This window comes from Myotis nattereri (assembly GCF_964212035.1).
Source record: "Myotis nattereri genome assembly, chromosome: 1".
NCBI lineage: Eukaryota > Metazoa > Chordata > Mammalia > Chiroptera > Vespertilionidae > Myotis > Myotis nattereri.
The window spans coordinates 149,787,720-149,794,275 of NC_138075.1; positions in this window are offsets into that span (position 1 = coordinate 149,787,720).

Below are 6,556 nucleotides of genomic sequence, written 5' to 3' on the forward strand. Positions count from 1 at the left end.
ATGCAAAGTATTCTGATACCCCAAAATGAAAAGAAACTGGTCATTTCTTTGGTTCATGATATAATGAAGTAGATTGAAAATGATTCTTAATTATTTCAATTTCATATACAAATCAATTTTAGAAACTTATCACTTATAAAAAAACATACATAAGTTGACAAATACTAAGTTATTGACACTTTACTCATACCACCAGCTTTCGATTCAAAGGCAAAAGATCTGCAAATAAACTGAATATAGGTGAATCAGTTTTCATCAAAATAAAAATTCAGTATTAGAATTTACTCTTCTCACATCCTAAGCTGTTATATACAGGTAATTTCCCATTCCTGGCGACCAGTCAGGCCATTCTTGGTCCATTAATGTGCTGGAGCTAGCTCACACTGGCTGGCAAAAGCTAACTGTGTACATTTTCCCCTTCTCTGTTTTCAGTGACATTGAGTTGGCAGCTTGCAATTGTCAATGGTGGTTGTGGTGGTGTTTATACTTTAAAAATTGACAAACACAACAAATCAGGGCTCTTTTTTCCTGGCCAGCCAATTGTTAAACATATATCTGCACACCAGTGATTGGCAGTATCAGACCTAAACATTCACTTGCTTGCCCAACATTTGTACTTGCTTTTCCCTTAGTACCTCAAATTCAGTCTGTTCAAAAAAGGAACTCAGGATCCTTCTCCTAAACCCTTTCTTCTTTCTGTTTCCAATCTCAGCAAATGGCAGAATCCCCTCCCACCCTGCCCATCTATAAAATCAGTCACTAAGTCCTGCCTATTTTAATTCCTAAAATGGTACTCTTTTCACTTCTCCCCATTCCCACTATACCATCATCATCATCTCACCTAGATTGCTGTCTCAGATTTCTCAATGGTCTCTCTGCCTTCATTTTTACAGTTTATAGTCAGAATAATCTTTCAAACAATAACTTTGATCTCCAGGGCCTAAATCTTTTCAGTGGCTTCCTGTGGCCATATGATAAAGTCCTTTCCTCCTTAATATGTTTTACAAGGCCCTTCATGAACTGGTTCTTTCATATTTCCTCTCCTTATATTACCACCCTCCTTTTTCAAGACTCAGCAATACTGAATTTATTTTTCAGTTCCACCTGAGAGAGAAATGCTTTCTCACTTAGAATTCTACACATGCTTTACCTGTATAGAATGTTAACCCCTCCCCACCAACAGGTCCACAGCTTGAATGTCTCCACAGACATCATGTCCTCCAGGAGAATGTCTCTGACTCCTTCCGATCCAGAGAGCCCTGTACTTCCCCTATCAGTATTTGTCATCCTCTGTTGCAGTAGCTTATGTGGCAGTTTCTTCAATTAGACAGTCGGCTTCACAAGGGCAGAAAGCATGTCTGTCTTATTCCTAATGGCATTGCCTAACACAATTCTAGCATATAATATGTGTTCAGATTATCTGTCAAGTGAACAAGTCAACTTCATGCACTCTTGCTCTCCCTATAGTGCATCAACAAAGAAGATCTAGAGTGGGTTGTACATTAGAGATTTTTTTACTCCAAAAATATATATATTGTGCATTAAGAAAGTGAATAAATGTATGTTACCATTTATAATGTTTATTCATTTTGATGGAAGAATATTAATTATATATATATATATTATATATACATTATATATATATATACATATATATATATTACATATATATATATGTGTGTGTGTATATATATATATATATATATATATATATAGTCTTGCTACCATACACTTACATTTTATTTTTTAGGAGAAAATGTACTCTTTTGAAAAAATTTTTCTAATTTTCCAATTACAGTTAACATACAATATTGTATTAGTTTCAGGTGTGCAAAGTAGGGATTAGACATTTACATACTTATGGAGTGATCACCCTGATAACCTGGTACCCATTTGGCACCATACATAGTTATCCTATCTAATAAAGAGGGAACATGCTAATTGACCTTCATGCCATCACAAGATGGTGGCGCCCACAGCCAATAAGGAGGGAATATGCTAATTGACTGTCGCGCCCTCAAAGATGGCAGCGCCCACAGCCAATAAGGAGGGAATATGCTAATTGACTCTCATGCCATCATAAGATGGTGGCGCCCACAGCCAATAAGGAGGGAATATGCTAATTGACTGTCACGCCCTCAAAGATGGTGGCGCCTACAGCCACAAGATGGCAGCACCCAATCCCCTCGGCCCCATCGGGGTGGCAGGCACGCGCCTGCCTCCAGAGTCCCCCGGTCCCCTCAGCCGCCCAGCCGCCCAGGGCTGGCCCGAGGTGCAGGCAAGCCTCAGATGTTGGCTGCCCAACTGCCCAGGGCCTCCCGAGGCTCAGGTAACCAGGGCCGGCTGAGGCCTGTGCTGCCGGCAGTGGCAGCAGCAGAGGTGTGATGGGGTGTCGCCTTCCCCTGATCAACAGGTCACCTCCCACCCCTGAGGGCTCCCGGACTGTGAGAGGGGGCAGGCCGGGCTGAGAGACCCCCCCTCCAGTGCATGAATTTTCATGCACCAGGCCTCTAGTTACAATATAATTGACTTTACATCCCCATGACTGTTTTTATAGCTGCTAGTTTGTGCTTCTTAATCCCTTCTCTTCAATGTTGTACTTGATGGAATCACTATTTCTCCCGAAAGGATCATTTAGAATTCTTTATGGTCACTGATGCTACCTAAATTTCATATTTTTCCAGTATTTTTAATAGACCTTTGTCTACTAAATTTTAATCTTTTAAAAAACTTAGAAGTTGTGAGCAGGAATTCTCAAGTATCTAAGTTTGCTATTTTAGTATCCAGAATAAACTCATTGCTACAATGTGTTAGTAGCCCAGATAATATATGCTAAATAACATGTACATAAAGTACTTTGTTATGCACTCCAATAAATAATATTCTTTCAGAACTCTGCATTCTGAGTCTCTCTTCTGACTGCATATATCATATTCTACTTATCAGTTAATTGCTGCCACATCAAATTTGGAAATTGCCAGAGTAGCAACACACCTTGAGAGTGAACAGAGCTTATTTATTTTCCTCATCCCTGCTGCTGGAGCAGAAAGCCAAGGCTGATGTGCGAGTGGCTTCCCAGGCAATAGAGTAGTCGGAAAATCTAAAGTGAAATCAAACTCCGAATCCAAGCTGCATTTCTGCTTGACTGCTGTGTGAGTTAGAATTATTGAGTGAGCTCTTCAGGAGCCTGCTGACATCCAGAACTTGGGCATTCATATGCTGATTAAACCTGAGTTATCCCTTCAGAGGCTAATCTTATCATTTAACCTTTCCGCAACTTAATGAGTTGGAAATTTCCTTGCTAGTTTTCCAAAGCACTACAGAATGCAGTGGCTTTTTATCATAAGACCATTAACCTTTTTTGTTATTGGCTTACCCCTGTATTACAAGAGGCTAGTTAATTGATGCTATATTTTTTAATGTGAGAATTTTTTAAAAAACAGAGGAATGAAAATTCTATATACAATTTATTTATTAATTAATTAATTTATTTATTTATGTATGCCCTAGTTAGTTTAAGACAAACTCTTGAGAAGAATTTGGGAGGTGGGGGCGCAGATCGGGTAGGATTGGATAAAACGTTTGAGAATATGTGCCACTTACTAAAGTCCCTTCTCTGGTCTGTCATGATTGCTTCTGTCATATATGTTACTGGTTTCACATATGTAGTATCAAAAATATTTGTGCCCAGCCGATATGGCTCTATAGTTGAGCATCTGCCTCTGAACCAGCAGGTCATGGTTCGATTCCCAGTCAGGGCACATACCCAGGTTGTGGGCTTGATCCCCAGTGTGGGGCATGCAGGAGGCAGCCAATCAATGATTCTCTCTCATCGATGTTTCTATCTCTCCCTCTCCCTCCCTCTCTGAAATCAACAAGAATATTTTTAAACATACTCTTGAGTTTATTATTTAGTGGATTTCAGCTTTAAAAATCACATGAGTATATGTGTAAACACAACAAACAAAACGGCTAAGAAGAAACAATTGCATAGAAAAAACACACTCCCTAGGTGTTGATTTGGAACAATTAACTTGGCCATGCACAAAACTGTAATGATAATTTTTCATATTGTGAGACTAGTGACTTTCAAAGTTTTTAGTTTGTTTGCTTTAACCATAATCTTACATCACTGTCCAATAAATATAAAAGATAAAAGCAGCCCTAGCTTGTTTGGCTCAGTGGATAGAGTGTCGGCCTGCGGACCAAAGGGTCCCCGGTTTGATTCTGGTCAAGGGCATGTACCACGGTTGCAGGCTCTTCCCCGGTTTGGGCCTTGGTGGGGTTGTGTGCAGGAGGCTACCAATTGATGTTTTTCTCTCACGTTGATGTTTCTCTCTGTCTTCCACTCTCTCAAAGATCAATGAAAAAATATCCTTGGGTGAGAATTAACCAAAAATAGATAGATGATGATGATAGATAGATGATAGGTAGATGATAGATAGATAGATAGATAGATAGATAGATAGATAGATAGATAGATAGATAGAATAAAAGGTAAAAGCAGAGCGGCTATGATTTTGCTGTAGGTCCAGTTCCCTGGGGCTGAATCTGAGAAAATATTAGCATGCAGGAAGTTCATTAGGGAGTGCTCTGAAATCAGCACCTGTGAAGGAAGCAAAAGAAGCAAGATTGGGCATCGGGAGTTACGCAAACAGTCACAGCAAGGCCTCGGTGACTCTATCCCACGCTCATACAGGACCTGTATCGGGACAAGGGTGCTCTCCCGCCATAAACAAGTTCCAGAGAGGGCTGACAGCTGGGGATATCTTATAGCAGCACTCTGAATAAATCCTTTAGTTCTCAGGGGACCTGAGTAGCACAACACAGCATCCACTATATTCTCTATTCTTTTTTTCACCTGAGTCACCTCCATAAAATCCACTTCAGAGTACAGCATGAAGATGACTAATTTAAGTCATAAACTCATTTGTTAGGATGGATTTAAAAGGTAGGGGTACAGCATTTAGTCATGTTGCCTGCTTCTATTATGGGTCTTCAGTTATGATAAAGCTTTAGTTGACTAAACAGTATGCCCAGGGTTTAACAAAGGCTTAGAGGTATTAGGAATAGGTGACAGAAAATACCATTATTTAAAATGAGGAGTAGGAAATTCATGAGACTTCTATATATGTAAAATGCTTAATCCAACATTTAACCAGTTAACTGCCACGATATTTTGAATTTAATTGAAAAAGGTCCGCCACTTGCGTCTATAGACGCTTATGGCGTACGAATGGTTTAAGCTAGTAAGTCCCTCAAATAGCACCCCAAAGGACATCAGGGCAAACCATCATCAGGGTGTGTCTGGGAAGCTGAGTAAGTTTAAGCCTAGCTGTAGGTAAGTCTACTTCCTGCTCTCTTGCCCCTTTCCCAAGTTCCAAAGCAGCTGGAATCCTCAAACTTTTGGAGCGTGTTTAAAATAAAATGTTTAATGGGAGAGCTGAGTTCACTTGGACAATGGCAACTGATTTATGATTTGAAGATTTGGCCCAAATTGTGACTTTTCTATTGTTAATGTAAGAAATGTTCAAACCTGTAGAGAATTTTTGTGAGTCTATGTGAGCCAAACTGACAACAATTGCCGGGAAGCAAAACCTCAACAAATTGAGAAAATGGCAGTTCTCAAAAGTAGATTCAGAGGCAGAGAAGCGTCGAACAGACTGTCGAACTACAGCGGGAAGTCTGGGGCGGGCTGGAGGCGGGCAGGGGTAAGAGACCAACCGAAGGACTAGTATGCATGCATATAAGCACAAGCACTGGACACAGACACTGGAGGGGGGGGGGGCGGTGAGGGCATGTGCTGGGGGGTGGGGGAGGCCGGGGGAAGATCAATGGGAAATAAAAAAAGGAGACATATGTACTACTATTTGTAATACTTTAAACAACTAACTAAATAAATAAATAAAAGAAATTATTACCCAAAAAATGGCAGTTCTGCACCCTGCTTTATACATTACAATCAAAAGGGAAGACATAAGCTGGTTACACGAAATCTATTGGTGATAGATTAGGGAGGTGGGAGAAAGCAAAGTGGGGGTCTCTCTGGGACTGGATAAAAAGTAAAATGAGCCCTAACCGGTTTGGCTCAGTGGATAGAGCGTCGGCCTGCGGACTGAAGGGTCCCAGGTTCGATTCCAGTCAAGGGCATGTACCTGGGCTGTGGGCACATCCCCAGTAGGGGGCGTGCAGGAGGCAGCTGATCGATGTTTCTCGCTCATCGATGTTTCTAACTCTATCCCTCTCCCTTCCTCTCTGTAAAAAATCAATAAAATATATTTAAAAAAAAAAAAAAAGTAAAATGATAGCCCCATACCTCTTTTACATAGGTAGGCACAGGATAGTTAACAGTCAACAAGTAACATAATGATCATGAGGGGATTTGTAGTCTCTGGAGGTCTGAGGGGTTGGAAAAGGGGGAATTACTTTTTTTCTTTTTTACAAAGGCAAGTATGTTACCCTAGATGCAAAAAGACAACAGACAGGCTTATTTAAGGGAAAGACCGACCTTAGGACATGACAACCCCATGGACCACCTTTTAAAAAGCTTTAATTT